The 19,899-nt window shown below is 43.5% G+C and overlaps 1 non-coding gene and 1 pseudogene across 1 annotated transcript; one reads left to right on the top strand and one right to left on the bottom strand.

The window, feature by feature from the left end:
* Window positions 1–5,881: 5,881 nt before the first annotated feature.
* LOC124717449 lies at window positions 5,882–5,999 on the top strand (annotated as a pseudogene).
* Window positions 6,000–12,419: 6,420 nt separating this feature from the next.
* On the bottom strand, window positions 12,420–12,502 carry Trnas-gga. The gene is given in 2 exon segments: window positions 12,420–12,456; window positions 12,464–12,502. It is a non-coding gene; the product is annotated as a tRNA-Ser (tRNA).
* Window positions 12,503–19,899: the final 7,397 nt, after the last annotated feature.

The raw sequence follows: 19,899 nt of genomic DNA, 5'->3' as shown, positions 1-19,899 counted from the left end.
CCTGCAGTTTTCATGGTGGCAATTCCTTCCAGCGATACTTCAGACATAGTGTCCATTCCACGTCGTATTGAAGCACTTCTGCGTGCTCGCTGGGGACGATATTAGGCACGTGTATCAGTTTCTTTGGCTCTTCAGCGTAAATCATGGTTGCAAAATATGAACACGAATGCTTTGCAGAAAACTGGAAAAACTGGTAGAAGCCAGCTTCAGGGAAGATCGGGTTGGACTCCGTAGAAATGTATAATCATGGGAGGCAATACTGACCCTACGAGTTATATCGAGAGGTAGGCTAGAGAAATGCAAAGCTACATTCATGGCGTTGGCAGCTTTTGACAATTTCGACTCGAATACTCTCTTTGAAACTGTGAAGGTAGCAGGGGCAGAGTACAGTGAGCGGTTGACTATTTTCAACTTGTACACAAACCAGAAGAGGGCCATGAACGGGAAGCAGCGATTTGAGAAGGGCGTGAGACAGAGTTGTAGGCATTCCCCGATATTGTTTACCCTGTATTGAGCAAGCAGTAAAGGAAACAAAAAAAATTGGAGAAAGCTGAGAGATAAGACATAAAAACTTTGAGTTATCTCAATGAGGTTGTAATTCTGTCAAAGACGGTGTGGGACTTGGAGCAATAGTGGAACGGTATGGACAGTGTCTTGAAAAGACGATATAAGATCAACATCAACAAAAGCAATACAACGAGAAAGGAATGTAGTCGAATTAAATCATGCGATGCTGACGGACTTAGAGTAGGAAACGAGGCATTTAAAGTAGTAGATGAGTTCTTCTATTTTGGCAGCAATATAACTGAAGGAAAACATAGGTACAAAGAAGGTAGCTGCCAAGAAACCATGGGTAACAGAAGAAATACTTCAGTTGATTGATGAAACGAGGAAGTGCAAACATGTTCCAGGAAAATCAGGAATACAGAAATACAAGTCGCTGAGGAATGAAATAAATAGGAAGTGCAAGGAAGCTAAGACGAAATGGCTGCAGGAATAATGTGAAGACATCGAAAAAGATATGATTGTCGGAAGGACAGACTCAGCATACAGGAAAGTCAAAACAATCTTTGGTGATATTAAAAGCAACGGGAATTCCACTGTTAAATGCAGAGGAGAGAGCAGATAGGTGGAAAGAATACATTGAAAGCCTCTATGAGGGTGAAGATCTGTCTGATGTGATGGAAGAAGAAACAGAAGTCGATTTAGAAGAGATAGGGGATCCAGTATTAGAATCAGAATTTAAAAGAGCTTTGGAGGACTTACGGTCAAATAAGGCAGAAGGGATAGATAACATTCCATCAGAATTTCTAAAATCATTGGGGGAAGTGGCAACAAAACGACTATTCACGTTGGTGTGTAGAATATATGAGTCTGGCGACATACCATCTGACTTTCGGAAAAGCATCATCCACACAATTCCGAAGACGGCAAGAGCTGACAAGTGCGAGAATTATCGCACAATCAGCTTAACAGCTCATGCATCGAAGCTGCTTACAAGAATAAAATACGGAAGAATGGAAAAGAAAATTGAGAATGCGCTAGGTGACGATCAGTTTGGCTTTAGGAAAAGTAAAGGGACGAGAGAGGCAATTCTGACGTTACGACTAATAATGGAAGCAAGGCTAAAGAAAAATCAAGACGCTTTCATAGGATTTGTCGACCTGGAAAAAGCGTTCGACAATATAAAATGGTGCAAGTTGTTCGAGATTCTGAAAAGAGTAGGGGTAAGCTATAGGGAGAGACGGGTCATATACAATATGTACAACAACCAAGAGGGAATAATAAGAGTGGACGATCAAGAACGAAGTGCTCGTATTAAGTAGGGTGTAAGACAAGGCTGTAGCCTTTCGCCCCTACTCTTCAATCTGTAGCTGATGACATTGCTATCCTGAGTGAAAGTGAAGAAGAATTAAATGATCTGCTAAACGGAATGAACAGTCTAATGAGTACACAGTATGGTTTGAGAGTAAATCGGAGAAAGACGAAGGTAATGAGAAGTAGTAGAAATGAGAACAGCGAGAAACTTAACATCAGGATTGATGGTCACGAAGTCAATGAAGTTAAGGAATTCTGCTACCTAGGCAGTAAAATAACCAATGACGGACGGAGCAAAGAGGACATCAAAAGCAGACTCGCTATGGCAAAAAAGGCATTTCTGGCCAAGAGAAGTGTACTAATATCAAATACCGGCCTTAATTTGAGGAAGAAATTTCTGAGGATGTACGTCTGGAGTACAGCATTGTATGGTAGTGAAACATGGACTGTGGGAAAACCGGAACAGAAGAGAATCGAAGCATTTGAGATGTGGCGCTATAGACGAATGTTGAAAATTAGGTGGACTGATAAGGTAAGGAATGAGGAGGTTCTACGCAGAATCGGAGAGGAAAGGAATATGTGGAAAACACTGATAAGGAGAAGGGAGAGGACGATAGGACATCTGCTAAGACACGAGGGAATGACTTCCATTGTACTAGAGGGAGATGTAGAGGGCAAAAACTGTAGAGTAAGACAGAGATTGGAATACGTCAAGCAAATAATTGAGGACGTAGGTTGCAAGTGCTACTCTGAGATGAAGAGGTTAACACAGGAAAGGAATTCGTGGCGGGCCGCATCAAACCAATCAGTAGACTGATTTAAATAAAAAAAAATAAAAAAAATAAAAAAAATAAAACTGAACATAGGCGAAGTAGAGAGGATAGAAAAGGTAGACTGGCAATGTTAAGAAAAGCGCATTTGAAGAAGAGAAAATTGTTATCATCGAATATACAGTTAAGTCTTAGGAAGTCTTGTATGATGTGTAGCCATGTATGGAAGTGAAACATTGACAACAGTAAAGACAAGAAGAGAATAGAAGCTTTTGGAATGTGGTGCTACAGAATAATGCTGAAGATTAGGTGGATAGATGACGTAACTAATGAGGAGGTACTGAATAGAATTGGGGAGAAAAGAAATTTTGCGGCACAACCTCACTGGAAGAAGGGATCGGTTGGTAGGACACATTCTGAGACTTCAAGAGATCACTCATGTAGAATTTGAGACAGCTGTGAGCGATGGAGACGTAGAGATGAATGCGGTAAGCTGATTCAGAAGGCTGTAAGTTGCAGTAGTCATTCGCAGGCCACTCTTTCCCACTGCGCACTCTGGGCACGGGCCCAGAGCCCGCGATCCATACGGGTCCTCTAGTTCCTGCCACATCACCAAACGATAACCGAAAAACAAATTTGTTTCGAAAAAACCGAACAATAATGACTGGCTACAATATCTACTTGCTTACTAGCTTTGCGCAGTGCACAGCTCTGTACGACTTACACAAACCGATTCGACGATATGGATTGTTTCAAATGGCTCTGAGCACTATGGGACTCAACTGCTGAGGTCATCAGTCCCCTAGAACTTAGAACTACTTAAACCCAACTAACCTAAGGACATCACACACATCCATGCCCGAGGCAGGATTCGAACCTGCGACCGTAGCGATATCGCGGTTCCAGACTGTAGCGCCTAGAACCGCACGGCCACTCTGGCCGGCCGACGATATGGAATTACCCTGTATTTGTCTGCGGTGTTGTAATGTTTGTTTTGTTTTTAGTTGTTACTGACTGTGCCCTGAGGTATTCTTTGATTAAATCGTCGTTTGCCTGTTTTGTGTTAGCGACTATTTTTGGTGTAAACGTAAATACTGAATAATAATATAAAATGTCGAAATGGCCATATTCTACTGGATCTGCAAAAATGAAAAAAGCTGAACATCAGAATGAAGCAACTGAAAAGTTACCAAAATTAACAGCACATTTCACTATTACTACTGGAGCAACTTCTGTAAGTAGCAATCAAATAATAAATCTTCCACATGATGAGTCGTGTCGGTCACAAATTGCGGGAATTTCTGAAAGTTCATGTTTTACACCAATTTCAGATTTCTACCAATTTAGGAAAAGAGACTGAATCAGAAAGCTCCCGCCCGTATGACGAAAGTGCAACAACTTCGGTGACTTCACCGACACCGACAACTGTGTCACTTGAACAACAGTTTCCCAACCCAGAAGAAATATCACACGATCTCACTGATTATTTTCATGAAAATTTTTCAGAAGAAAATCGCGAACTTTTCATTCGTTAGGGACATGTATATTTTCAAAATCAACAATTTAACTTTTCCGAGACATCCAGAACTTACAAAGATGGTAATAAATCGGTAACTAGGTATTTCAACAAAGCATTATTTATTCGTAAAATAAAGAACAATGAAATCGTCAAAAGAAAATGATTTTCGTACTCGCCTTCCAAAAAGTCTGTATTTTGTTCTTCATGCTGCTTGTTTAACCCTTCTGATGTAAATCTATGCTCTCCGAGTGAATGTCATGATTAGAAGCACATTAATCACATAATTTTTAACACATGAAAATAGCCCACCACATAGGCAATCTATGATGACTTATCTGTCACGAAGTAAAGCGGTTGGTAGACTAGATATAGACTTATTATCTCAACATCAAAAAGAAGTGGATTACTGGAGAAATGTACTTAAACAGATTGTAGCTGTCGTAAAATTTTTGGCATCGAGAGGGTTTCCATTTCGCGGTCATAATGAAATCCTAGAATCTCCCAACAACTTATTTCTCAACGAATATCTGTAACGAGTTTATTGATGTAATGGGAAAACACATCCTTAAAAAAATTATAAATGAAGTCAAATTATCAAAATGTTTTTCCTTTAGTGTTGACATTACGCCCGATCTGTCTCATGTTGACCAGCCAACTTATATAATTCGATACGCAAAAGACAGTGTTCCTGTTGAAAAGTTCCTGAAATTTACACCTTTTAAAGACCATAAAACTGAGTATTTAGCGGAAACCATCTTGAATTTTTTAGAGAATCATGATATCCCCATAAAAGATCGCAAAGGACAAAGTTACGAAAATGCTTCAAATGTGTCGGGAAAGTATGCTCGTCTACAAGCAAGAATCAAGGAGAAATGTGAATTTTCCACCTTTTTACCATGTGTGGGACATTCACTAAACTTGATAGGTGTCCAAGCTGCTGGGTGTATATCAGAGGCAACAAAATTTTTTGAAATAGTCAGAAAGTGTACAACCTTTTGTCGGGCTCTACCCACCGATGGGTATACTGACAGAACATTTACGTTCAAAAAACGTTGTTAAAAGTCTCTCGCAAACTTGATGGTCAGCCCTGGATGATGCAGTAAGCGCCTTGCATAAAGGTCATAAACAAATTATAGAAACTTTGGTGCCTATCGCAGAAGATACAGAACAGGCAAGAGAAACTAGAGACGAAGCCCTTAGTCTGTCCAGAAAAATGGGAAAGCTAGAATTTATTATATCAACAGAAATTTGGAGCCCTGTATTGGAAAGAATAGACAAATCAAGTAATTATCTTCAGAAAGAAACAATAACACTGCACGTTGCAACTAGTTTGTTTGCTTCACTTGATAATTTTATCATTAACAACAGGGATAAATTTGATGACTTCGAATAGTCCTCCAAAAAAAAAGATGCTTGGAATCTGATTACAAGGACCTACCTCAAAGAACAAAGCGTAGAAGCTCACGCCAGAGGTTTTTTGATGGCTCTGCACCGCCAGTCCAACAGAATGGAAAAGAGAAATACAAAGCAGAAATCTTTCTTCCCATAACTGATACACTGAGCGATTGAATTCGTGTGAGAACATTAGCCAATGTTTTTATTTATTTTTTCGCTTGGAAACGCAGAATTCCGAAGAACTGAGACAACATTCAAAGAAATTACTGAAATTTATTATGAAAACGTTAACGAGCAAGAGTTAGAAACGGAATGTCTGTATTTAACAGAATACTTGAAAATTGTCCATAGTAGAAATGGGCGGACTAATAGCATATGGGCCATGGGCCTTGCCGTAGTGGTAACACCGGTTCCCGTCAGATCACCGAAGTTAAGCGCTGTCGGGCTGGGCTAGCACTCGGATGGGTGACCATCCGGTCTGCCGAGCGCTGTTGGCAAGCGGGGTGCAATCAGCCCTTGTGAAGCAAACAGAGGAGCTACTTGATTGAGAATTAGCGGCTCCGGACTCGTAAACTGACATACGGCCGGGAGAGCGGTGTGCTGACTACATGCCGCTCCATATCCGCATCCAGTGACGCCTGTGGGATGAGGATGACACGGCGGCCGGTCGGTGCCGTTGGGGCTTCATAGTGTGTTAGGAGGAGTTTTAGTTCTCTTTGTCATCAGTCAAATGACTAATTCGATGTGGCCCGTCATCAGTTCCTCTCTTGTGGCAACGTCTTCGTTTGAGAGTAAAACTTGCACCCTCTGTCCTCAATTATTTATTACTACAATTTCTGTCTACCCCTACAGTTTTTACCCTCTACAGAATCTTTTTAAGCGTGATGGTAACCAACTGCAGTGCTGAACGCTCCTTCTCCAAATTGAAAAGAATAAAAAATGAATTAAGAAGTACAATGCCTCAAGAGAGATTAACCAATCAATAATAAGATACTCTGGTGTCATTGCTATCCTCAGTGAAAGAGAAAAAGAATTATAAGATTTGCTGGATAGAATGAACTGTGTAATGAGTACAGAATATGGATTCAGAGTAAAACGGAAAAAGACAAAGGTGATGAGATGTAGCAGATACGAGAATAGGGAAAACCTTAACATTAACATTGGGGAGGACGAAGACGAGGAAGGTACGGATTTCTGCTACCTTGGAAGCAAAATAACACATGACGGACGAAGCAAAGAGAATATAACAGCAGGCTGGAATAGGCAAAGGAGGTATCTCTGGCCAAGAGTAGGACTTTACGAATGAAATTTTGAGAATGTATGTCTGGAGCACACCATTGTATGGTAGTGAGATACAGACTGTGGGATTTGAGATGTGGTGTTACAGAACGACTGAAAACTAGGTCTACCGCTAAAATAAGGAATGGCGATATTCTCTGAAGAATCAACGAGGAAAGAAATATATGAAAGACATTGAGGAAAAGAAGGGACGGAATGACAGGACACATGTTAAGACATCGGGGAATAACTTCATGCCAGCCCTGTGTGGCCGAGCGGTTCTAGGCGCTACAGTCTGGAACCGCGCGACCGCTACGGTCGCAGGTTCGAATCCTGCCTCGGACATGGATGTGTGTAATGTCCTTAGGTTAGTTAGGTTTACGTAGTTCTAAGTTCTAGGGGACTGATGACGTCAGATGTTAAGTCCCATAGTGTTCAGAGCCACTTGAACCATTTCCAAGTGCTGCTCCACGTCCTACTGACATGAAGTATATACAAGTTCTTCGTAAATTTGACTAGATTTTGTAATTGATATAACATCACGACCGTTCTAACCTGTGAAGTTTTATTTCGTCTCTTTCTCCCCTTCTGGCTCCTTCTGGTTGTGTATTTACAGTGCCGCTACAGTACCTGACGAATGTAAATAGATGACGCCATAAAACGCTGAGCTTGCGGTTGTTGACACTGCCGCGGAACGGGGAATGAACAGAAGTAAAGTACCGCAGGAAGCCGTCCTCTAGGTCAGGCCGGTGTGTGAGTCACATAGCAGCGGCAGAGGCCGCTGTTACGGGAACCTGCAGCGTGGGACCCTGCGTGCTCACACACCACATACCGCCAGCACGAATAGGCCGCGTACAGCGTAAGAACGCGCCAAAGCAGATCTCCTATAAAGCGGAATCTGTTACTTTCTGGACGCCCGGGACGTACTCTCAGTACTGTTGTGTCGTCCAGAGGTATAAAACACGGCCGTATACAGAGGAGCACCGAGCTGACTACGGTTAGCCTCCTTAGAGAGCGCAATGGACAACAACCAGTGGCGGCTCGTAGATATACATTCTGGCTGTTCACAAATTTTTAAATTCAGATAAACATGGGAGTGCGAAATTAATAGCATCTGCTAACAGTTATGCTCATCAACATATTTATACAACTTCAGGCGCGTAGCCGACCGCGGTGGTCTAGCGGTTCTAGGCGCTCAGTCCGGAACCGCGCGACAGCTACGGTCGCAGGTTCGAATCCTGCCTCGGGCATGGATGTGTGTGATGTCCTTAGGTTAGTTAGGTTTAAGTAGTTCTAAGTTCTAGGGGACTTATGACCACAGATGTTGAGTCCCATAGTGCTCAGAGCCGTTTGAACCATTTTTTGAACTTCAGGCGCTGTCAATAACAATAATAAGAACACTAATAATTTGCATAACTAGTCTGAAAAGAGGAAGAATTGTTTTCATGGATACATAGGTTTTTGGATGGGGTCCGTCTTTAGCATCACAAAGTTCTTTTTTTATCCCAAACATGCTTCACTGCAGTTGCAGCAGCATCAGAGAGCTACTATTTTATAGCTGTTAAACATAAAGAATGTTCTTTACTCTTTGTATTCATGTAAATATTAGTTTTTATATAGTAATTACAGATTTTTGAACAACACATAAAATTATGTAGTCATACCTTTTTATCACATGGTGTGGTTTTCCTGCTGTATTACTTTTTTATAGTGTCTGTTTTCTTTTACAATTTGTTATCTGTAACCATACAGAACGCCATGTAGACAAAATATTTAAGCAAAAACTACGATTTGGAACTGTTATGGTTATGCCTGAAATTAATTAATTTTATGTGGAAGGTTGTGTGTGGAAGGTTGTGTGTGTGCGTGTGTGTGTGTGTGTGTGTGTGTGTGTGTGTGTGTGTGTGTGTGTGTTGTGCGAAAGCCAACTGATGATGCTGCAACTGCAGTGAAACATGTTTGGGATAAAAAACAAAACTGCATTTTGCTAAATATGTATTGTTACACATGGACGAAATCAACTTCAAGATGTTTTTATGGAATTTTGTTGTTTTGTACATAATTAAGTATAGTTTATGGCAAGAACGAAATAATGTTTCAGCTTTCGCTACTCTCCGTTTCGCATTTTTTTGTAAGTGGGAGTTTTCATGCTTTTTTATTTTTTCAGACAAATGTACTAGACCTCTAATTCATGTATCTGTTAACGAATTAACTTCTGGGCTGAAAATCGGGTATTCTTACGTTGCACCTACATAACGACTTACGCTTTTATAAACTTCGCTTCTGGTCAAGCTTATTTTATTTCGTCACTTTCACAGACAACGAACCTGGTGTGGAATGCCTTAGTTTCTTTGCGGCTAACTTTTCCTGGTAGTTTTCTTACCCGTTAGCGCTTAATACAGGTTCAACAAGAGTTCATGTTGACACCGCACAGGAAAGCCTATCCCTGCACACGAGACAACCAACTCCAAACACAAACTGCCGTTTGCGGAAATGATTAAATTCAAGTAGTACTGTCTACCAACAAGGTCACGTGAGTAAATACAGATCAGGCACTGAGAGCCATAAGGGCCAAAAGCACACTGTCTTCAAACGACCGCCCCCCCCCCCCCCCCCCCCTCTATTTAACTGAATAATAGAAAACACCAGTGAGATGGATTTTATTGAATGTTCAAATATATGTACAAAGTGGGCCTACAATAAACATAAACCATAAGTTCAACAGCTGTCAGCAGCACGAATAAATGGTACAGTCTCACAATCGACGATAATGTGCTTTATGGTTCTCAGCGCCTTAAATGGATTACTCTGTGATAAAATCCAAAACTTTATGTACCACATCTCGTTCAGAATCCCACAAAATAGGTTTTCCTCTCAGTATAACTATAACATATACTGATGTCCGATCTAAGTTTAATATGTAGCGTGTGAATTTGCATATCTGTGGAGTATGCTATCACCTAGCGGGATTTATGGCGAACGTAGATAAAAGTCTGCTGCAGTGTGCTACGACATGGTGGCATTGAATTGAACTAGTACTTGATCGGTAAGGGCTGCAAGTGCACGCCGTGAACCGCGCACACTGCTAATCAAACCCTTATGTATTTGGCCCGAAAGGCGATTACGTCACGCCAGTGTCATTTGTTGGCCCCTTGGGGCGCTGCTGCCGCAGTGGTTAAGAAATGGATGTAGTGTCGCGACTGTTAGGCTGTGATGGCGGAAGAACCGAGGGCACCGATGAAAGGAACTTCCCAACACCTCATAAGCTGGCTTGCGGACTGCACGCGAGCGCTAGAGACGAGCGGCCGCAGCGTCCCAAGTTTCCGGTCCTGGGTGAGACCGCCGGGATACCTGCCCGGCGCTGCCAGCCTGATTGCCGCCGTCCTGATTAGAGGCACGGCAGGAGAGCCAACAGTGACGTAGCAATACGGCCAAAGCCCCGCCACACGCGAGAAACGACGCCCATTGATGAAATGCCTCTCTGCTCGTGCACAGAAAATGCGCCATGTACCGTGTTACTGAGGCTCCGATGAAAGGTTAGACAAGCAAATGAGGTCTGCTGAAAAGGGACTATTTACGTAAGTACAACGTCCGGCAAAAAGACCTCGTGCGTTTGGAGAGACCACTGTGTGAGTTATGGTGGGGATTACCGATGTGGAGCCGGTATCGATCGACGGAAGTGTACGTGCCATTTTCAGCAGGCGGAATGGCTTGGCTAAGTGAGCATCGTGCGTTTGTTGAAGAGGAGAAATTCATAATGGAGGTTCTGTGATTATAAAACTCAGCGAGCTCTTGGCATTAGGTTCGACCTTGGCTAACACAGTTCTGTTCCTGATAGAAAAACTATTCGTTTGGGTATCAAACCTCAGAACGTCTGGTTCTCCACCGAAAACAGAAGTTACTGGCCGATCTCGGACTGTAACAATACCGGAAAATGTCAGCACTCTCCAAAAACGTTCGGCAGTTGCACATGCAATGTCCTGGGATGTCTGATAGGACCATCTCCACAGAGGATTTCACATGCATCCCTATGAAATGATGGTTACCCAAAAGTGAGTGAGACTTTGAAACTCGCAGAGCTGTGTGCGTGGAAATTCTTCAGAACATTCCCCCGGGCGCTGATTCGATTTCTTCTGATGACCACTTGTCAGATTTAAAAAAAAACACCATCGTCCGAAGAGGTCTTGCAGGCCCAACGGTATCGACCGGCCGCCAGCTCATCCTCAGCCTTTAGGCGTGAAAAAATGTTCAAATTTGTGTGAAATCTTATGGGACTTAATTGCTAAGGTCATCAGTCCCTAAGGTTACACACTACTTACCCTAAAAAATCCCAACGACAAACACACACACACACACACACACACACACACACACACACACACACACACATGCCCGAGGGAGGACTCGAACCTCCGCCGGGACCAGCCACACAGTCCATGACTGCAGCGGCCTAGGCCGCTTGGTTAATCCCTCGCGGCTTTAGGCGTCAACGGATGAGCATACGGAAGAGCATGTAGTCAGCACACTGCTCTCCCAGCCATTATCAGGTTTTGTGACTGGTGCCACTAGCTCCTCAATTGGCTTCACAAGCGCTGAGTGCACCCCATTTGCAAATAGCACTCGGCAGACCCAGACGGTGACCCATCCATCTGCTAGCCAAGCCCGACAGTGCTTGAGTGATCTGACGGGAACCGGTGTTACCACGGCAGCAAGGCAGTTGGCTCCGAAGTGTCAGATACCGTAAATCAAATTTGCGCTACTGGGCAGCGGAAAACACTCAGGAACTTCACCAACGACCAATTCACAACCATCTTTGGCAGTTAGGTGCACCGTTATTGAATCTGGCGCTTGGGGTCCGTATTTCTTCGAACCCTGACGATTGTAGCGACATTAAGGGGATTAACGCTGAAGAGCCCCACTAATGAAAAAGCGATATCGCCTGCAATCAGAAGGTCGCTCGCTCACACGAGCCACTTACCAAACAATTTCAGCCAGTATTACGCCGGACGCCACTGTGTCGGGAAGTTCTGGCACGGAAAATGAACTGCTATACTTAGCAGCAGTGCCAACTGACCTGCGGATCCTCATTAATACTCGCTAAGTAAATAAATAAAAATAAAAAACCGAGCGAGGTGGCGCAGTGGTTAGCACTCTGGACTCGCATTCGGGAGGACGACGGTTCAATCCCGCGTCCGGCCATCCAGATTTAGGTTTTCCGTGATTTCCCTAAATCGCTCCAGGCAAGTGCTGGGATGGTTCCTCTGAAAGGGCACGGCCGACTTCCTTCCCTGTCCTTCCCTAATCCGATGAGACCGATGACCTCGCTGTTTGGTCTCTTCCCCCAAAAAACCAACCAACCAAAAATAAAAAACGGGAACTGAAATTTACTGAAACTGTATGGAAACGCGTTTCTTGGTAACTGTAGGTTACGTTCAGAATACATTACATTTTTCACTAGCGCAATTTCTGTTGTGAAAATCTTTCCCGTATGCTAATACAGTTCACCAGCAAACACCTGATTGTTTAAAAACTGGTTCACATGGCTCTGAGCACTATGGGACTTAACATCTGAGGTCATTAGTCCCCTAGAACTTAGAACTACTTAAACCTAACTAACCTAAGGACTTCACACACATCCATGCCAGAGGCAGGATTCGAACCTGCGACCGTAGCGGTCGCGCGGTTCCAGCCGTAGCGCCTAGAACCGCTCGGCCACCCTGGCCGGCCCTGATTGTTTAAAGAATATGACACATCTGTATAAAACAGCTCCAAACATCTCACAACTTTACAAAGACGTAAATGTGTTGGATATTTAATGCTAAGTATCTAAGCGAGGAAAACTTTACAATAGGTTTGAAACTTTTTTTATGCTTCGCTAAGTGCTGTCATTACGAAACAGTGGATCAACATAATCTGGGTGACTAGTGCTCCACTTTAAGCAAAAGCAAGTTTTTCAAGCATCCCAGTGTTTATGACGCTATATCTGCTGAACTATATGTCGCAAAACGACACAATTTTGTAGACACAGTCAGTGGTATATGTGACTGTCTGCAAAATGTGTTTGTGAACAGATTCAGTGGTACGGAAGTAACTTATTAAAAACTTCATGCCTCATTGCAATTTTGTCAAATAAAAACATGGTTGGAGTCCGTGGCTGTTATATGAAATAAATTGTTGTTTTGTACACCTATCTGCACATCAAGTACCTGATCTTATAATATTGTATGTACCTGCAATAGTCAGTATTATTTATGGCACTGGATATTAACAAATTATAATGTATTATCATCATCGACGTTCAAATAGCACATAAGCATCCCACACGCTTCTTGCCCACATTTGTATCTCTTTCATTGTATAAAATGAGTGTGTAGTGCTATAATTCATAAAATCCGATGTATTAATTTAATTTTTTGTCTGCATTTAATACCCTAGATTTAACGCAAAACACTTTGTCAATCTAACAAAAGTAACTGACGCTTCCCCTCCCCACCCCTCAATGCGGCATCGTTGAGACTCACGTACCTTGTAAAGTGTGTATTTGTTTTAGTACGTTTCGAACCAGAACATGTGGTCCACATAGAAAATTCTGAATAAAAGCGGTTCACAACGCAGTGCAACGTTTGTGGCTGTGAAAATACAAACATAGTTGAGAATGTATTTCTTTGCAAGAAAACTTCAAGAACAAATGCGCCAGATGGACATTTCATGTAAGCTGCATTCCAACACAAACATGTAGGGTACCCATTTTTTTACACGTTTATAATTATGAATTACCGTTTATCTTAGGGCAACTCACAGATATCAATGTATAATTTATTTTGATGAAAGCATGAAAAAACCGGCTGATGATGAATTTTCAAAAATTCGAAGCCGACAACGGTACTTTTTAAATAAAATAACCTAAAACCAGTTTGTGGTTGGTCGCTGTACATCATGTCTTATGCTGAACAGCTAAAACGTAATAATAGACACCGTTTTCACTTTGCATCATTTTAAGGCAATGTCAGCGAGAAAAGTCTTGAAATTATGTGTAAAGTTTGCTGGATGCTACCATGTGCTGCCGTTCTTGAGTACTGGATGGATAAGTCCGGGTACCAGCGCGCCGTCAGTTATGCTGCCTCAACACAAACACAGTTCCTAGCTGTAATGCTTGTTTCATTGTGTTACACCTTTAAGACAAGATTATACGTCTTAATGAGTAGATTACGACAGCATTTTAAATTTCTAAATTCAGTCAATAATTAGGCCACACGATATCTTTTAGAAGTCCTGAAAGCAGTTAGATAAGCAAATTGCAACTGACATTGGGTTCCGTAATGGTTGTTTAGATTTACATATTTTTCATTTATTGCTCCTCAGTCCCTTTTCTCCTTTATTAATCTTCTAGTTTTAGTGCAAGTATTTACACAACTGCAATGTCAAAGAGTCTATGGAAATTTTATCAGATTTCTGTAACTCATGATGTAAATCGTTTGACGGAGAGATTATATAAAACGACAGACTCTTACGAATAGATATCCCCCAAACACTTAAATTACAAGTCCACTTAACATTTCGCCAATGTGCTCCGAATTTTAAAAAAATTTAATAATGCTTCTAGTTATTGCATAAATAACTCAAAATCGCCAGGTGAACCCCACTATATCGCGACTATAATTATTCACTAAATTCCCAGGCAGTTATACGTCAACACCGTAAATTTAAATGTTAATCATTGCAAAATCTCGCGCTGTCACTGATTTTCTTGAGACCGAAGAGCTTATGTTCACAATTCATCATAGTTTAAGAAAGCATCACTGGTGCGAGACTCAGCTTGCCTTTTTCTCACATGATATATTGCGAACTATGGCAACAGGCAGATTCCATACTTCTAGATTTCCGGAATGTGTATGACACAGTAGACGGTTGCAGACTGTTATCGAAGGTACGAGCGTATAGAACAGGTTTCCAAATATTTGAGTGGCTCCAAGAAAGTGTGATAGGACCGCTATTATTTACTATATGCATAAATTTTCAGTTGGGCAGGGTGGACCGAAATCTGCGTTTGTTTGCTGACGACGCTGTGGTATACGGAATGGCGTCAGAGTTGTGGCAGTAGGAGATACAAGATCACTTAGACAAAATTTAGAAGGAACTGCTATGAATGACAGCTAGCTCTAAATGTAGAAAAAATAGTTAACGCAAATGAGTGCGAAAAACAAATCCGTAATGGCAGTGCCCTGCTTGGCACAGTCACCTCGTTTAAATACCTGGGCGTAACGTTGCAAAGCGATTTGAAATGGAACGAGCATGTCGAGGTTGTGCTGGGGGAGGCGAATGGTCGTCTTCAGTTTACTGAGAGAACTTTGGAAAAGCGTGGTTCACATATAAAGGAGACCGCATATAGGATGTGCGAGCTAACATCCCAAAGATGTTAGGGCTCACATGCGATTCCTCTTCGTCGAAATGTCTTGGCACAAACTCGTCTAGGGGTTGAACCGCACGTGTCGCATTACGCGCCCTAAATTAGACACTTGTGACTCTTTGGTTAAATTGTCTGACTGATAGCAAGTTCGCGAAATACAAAGTTAACATAGCATATGAGAACAGTAATAGTAATACCGGGAACTAAATTAACGACCCATAAATGATGTAGGCCACACAATTGCCATTTACTAAGAATAATTTGTGTTCAGAAAGCAAACTAACAGCGAAAGTGGTCATGTTTAGAGTTACCGTTACACTCCAGCGCATATCCGTTTGACACAGTTCGATCATTCACAATCTCATCGCGAATTCCATCTCGTTAACTGCGCGAAATGTTGGAGTTCACATCAGGTGCGCGGCTGCTCATCGCTCAGACACTAAGTCCCGTGTACCGCGCAATGCGAAATTTTCTTTCACTTCCTAGCTACATAAAGACCGACCGTCCGCTTCCGCATCTCCACCAGCACTGCCCGTTTGGTGTCTAGGAAAGAACTGTCTCTGCCCGTCACCTGCCACGTTTCCGGCGTGCCGAGCAGCGTCGCTCAACTGACTACGGTAGTTCCGTTTCCTGAAGCCGTCCATCTGATTGGCTACAGCTTGTTCTACATCATTTTACATTTTAACTTTCATGTTCTAAATAAAGTAACAATAATATCCATTACATAATAAACGTGTAATTCTTTTACATAAAAGCCGATACAATTTCTTTCTTAACTTTGAATGTCACGGCCAGTAGCCTTGCACCAATGTGCTTTCTGATAAATAAATAAATAATAAAAGTAACTATTATACACTAAACTTTACAAATATTCTATTACCTACTGGTTCAATAACATGTCATGCTGTCATCGTTCAATGTGCTTTGTCTCGAAGAAATGATGATCTGATGCTTAAATGAAAATACTAATAATTTAAATTTACTATGTCTTTTAAACAAATAAAGCTACAGAGTTGATATTTACAACATTTACTGATGCGCTTCTATATGAAATGTCGATCGTTAAGATCGACTAAAGCATTCAGATTTTAGCATTCAGGACTTTGTTACAAAAATTGTGAATTTCACTTTAACAGTAAATCCTAAACTACTATAGATATGATCAATATTCAAGTTTTATTGGGACCACCATGAAAATTTATGGAGGATTGTACATTAAAATTACTGTGGCTGGATTCCCTACACTACTACACAATTAAATAGTTTTCACAAATATTTCCCTTTATGGCCGATTTTAGGTCCGCCATATTTAACACTGATACGTCTCCTGGGTTTCCCTATGACGTAGGTTCTCGTCTGTCTCACTCGCACACTACAGTGGTTTGGCCTCAATAGACAATAGAAGCCTGTGAGTTTCCCCATCTCGTAGTGAATCTGCGCCCTTTGTGGCACTCGGCCCTGGACGACAGGGTTCGTTTCACAATTCGTGAAGGCTGGCTCTTTCGGCCATATACGTAAATGAGAGCGAAATGCTCGTTAACTCACAGACGGTAGTGCGACATATTCACAGGTGCTGCCCGAGTGTTTGCGATCCGTGTCAGGTCGGATTAAAGGAAGACACCGAAGCGAATCAGAGGCACGTTGCTAAATATGTTACCGGTAGGTTCGAACAACCACAAGTATTACGCAGAAGTTTCGTTAACACAAAAGGAATCCCTGGCGGGAAGGCGACATTCTTTTCGAAGCAAATTATTGAGAAAGTTTAGAAATCTGCCATTTGAAGCTGAATGCTGACCGTTTCTACTACTGCCAACATGCATTCCACGTAAGGACCACGAAGATAAAGATATGACAAATTAGAATTCCTACGGAGCCAAACAGTTGTTTTTCGCTCGCTATATTCGTGAGTGGAATAGGAAAACAAATGAGTGTTGGTAGTACAGGGTACCCACCTTTATGTGAGTATGCATGGAGATGTAGATGCGGATATTATACGCTGAAAAAAAAAAAGGATGTGTCATTAACTGTAGTGCTGGAGGGAAATGACATCATGAATCCTGCAGGGCTGTCCATAAATCTGTAAGAGTACGAGGGGGTGGAGATCTCCTCTGAACAGCACGTTGTTAGGCATCCCAGATATGCTCAATAATGTTCATGCCTGGGAGTTTGGTGACCAGCGGAAGTGTTTGAACTCAGAAGAGTATTCCTGGGAGCACTCTGCAGCAGTTCTGTACGTGTGGGGTGTCACACCCTCCTGCTGGAATTTCCCAAGTCCGTCAGAATGCACAATGGACATGAAAGGTTGCCGGTGATCAGACAGAATACCTTCGTACGTGTCACCCGTCAGGGTCGTATCAAGACGTCAGGGGTCCCATATCACTTCAACTGCACACGGCCCACACCATTATAGAGCCTCCACCAGTTTGAACAGTCCCCTGCTAATATGCAGGGTCCATGGATTCATGATGTTGTCTCCATAATCGTACACTTTCATCAGGTAGATAGAATCTGAAGCGAGACTCGTCCGACCAGACAACATGTTTCCAGGCATCAACAGTCCAATGTCGGTGCTGACCGGCCCAAGAGAGGCCTAAGGATTTGTGTCGTGCAGTCATCAGGGATACACGAGTGAGCCTTCGGCTGCGAAAGCCCATTTCCATGATGTTTCGTTGAATGGTTCACACGCTGACACTTGTTGATGGACCAGCACTGAAATGTGCAGAAATTTGCGGAAGGGTTGCACTTCTGACACGTTGAAAGATTCTCGTCAATCGTCGTTGCTCCCGTTCTTCCAGACTTTTTTTCTGGCCGCAGCGATGTCGGAGATTTGATGTTTCCCGGATTCCTGATATTCACGGTACACTCGTGAAACGTTTCTAGGGGAAAATCATTACTTCATAGCTACCTCGGAGATTCTGTGTCCCGTCTCTCGTGTGCCGACTATAATACCATGTTCAAACTCAGTTAAATCTTGACAACCTGCCATTGTAGCAGCAGTAATAGATCTAACAACTGCGCCAGACACTTGTTGTCTTATACAGGCGTTGCCGACCGCAGCGCCGTATTCTGACTGTTTACGTATCTCTGTATTTGAATTCTTTCTTTCCTTTGCTACTGCCTTTATCCCGTATTGTGTGCAGGGTTAAGTACGGAACTGGCATGGTTAATTTTTAGGGGTGGCCGGATGCCCTTCATGCCGCCACCCCATAGCCCCCGGGCCGGAATTAGTGTACCCCAGCTGTCTGTGGCTAGTGAAAATCGTGAAATAGTGTGAATGTGTTACAAATGTATGCGAGTAGTGTAAATGAGGCGGGACGTGCGGACCAACCCGGTATTCACCTAGTAGGATGCGGAAAACCGCCTAAAAGCCCCATCCAGGCTGGGGTGTACACTGGCCGTCGTCGTTAATCCGCCGGGCGGATTCGATCCGGGGCCGGCGCGCCAACCCGAGTCCAGGAAGCAGCGCGTTAGCGCTCTCGGCTATCTTGGCGGGTGATACCTCTGTATTTGAATAAGCATGCCTATTCCAGTTTCTTTGGCTCTTCGGTGTATTCTCCTTGTTAACATAAGCGGAACCTCCTGATCCAGCGCCCCTTCTCGATACGTCCGTGCTCCCTGAATAACTTTAAATCTTTCTGAGTCCACGAGGGCAGAGCGAGACGAAACAACTACACGGCAGGTTTAGTAACAATACAAGCGAGTCGCATCCAGGCAGCCATAACGCCACGCATCGTAGGCAACCCATGAGACTGCTTGCGAATCACGAGCGATCACCGATCCATCGCTGTGATCTGCGATTTGCCCACACACGTGCGGTCTCTTAGCCGATCGCAAGACCTAGCGACGGATCGTTGCGATCCATCGCTCTCGTGCGAGTCCCTGAAGGAGAAGAAGAAGCAGAAGAATCCTTTCTCACAGGAGCACTAGACCTGTAGGGGAATTTATGTAAAGTTTTTGGAAGGCAGGAGATGAGGCACCATCGAAAGTAAAGCTGTGAGGTCGGCTCGTGCCTCGTTATCGGAGTTCTCAGTCGGTAGAGCACTTGCCCGCGAAAGCAAAACTGCCAGGTTCAGGTCCCTATCGGGCACACGCTTCTAGTCTGCCGAGGAGTTCCAGAGCAGTCGGTGGCCGCGGACGGCTGCAGTTTGCGCGCGGTCTGCCTACGCACTGGCTAGCGTGACCTGGGGGCGACCTTGGCCCGCTTCCGCCGGCGGTCAGCCACCCGTGGCTTCAGCGCCCACCGGCCACGCCCCGCGACAGCGCCCTTGACAATCGCATCCGCGCGCGACCGCTCGTTAAAGGGGCGCGGCTGTTACACGAGCGGGAAATGTTGCTGCCCACTTGTCCGCTAACCGGCAACCTGCCGCAACACTAATCTCGCACAGATTCGACAGAGGAGCCGTGCGAGGGCGCTGTGGCTGCACACACACACACACACACACACACACACACACACACACACACACAGCTGAAGTCAGGGTTGGTCGCGCTACCCTGTTTTCAAGCTCACCAATGAGAACTCGTTCCTTTGCATTAGTTATTTTTCCCCTTATGGGACTTAACTGCTAAGGTCACCAGTCCACTACTTAACCTAAATTATCCTAAGGACAAACACACACACCCATGTAAGAGGGAGGACTCGAACCTCCGCCGGGACTAGCCGCAAAGTCCATGACTGCAGCGCCTCGGACCGCTCGGCTAATCCCGCGCGG

The sequence above is a fragment of the Schistocerca piceifrons genome, chromosome 9 (assembly GCF_021461385.2).
Source record: "Schistocerca piceifrons isolate TAMUIC-IGC-003096 chromosome 9, iqSchPice1.1, whole genome shotgun sequence".
Lineage (NCBI taxonomy): Eukaryota > Metazoa > Arthropoda > Insecta > Orthoptera > Acrididae > Schistocerca > Schistocerca piceifrons.
Note: the sequence above shows the minus strand (reverse complement) of the source record. Positions and strands in the feature narration are given on the sequence as shown.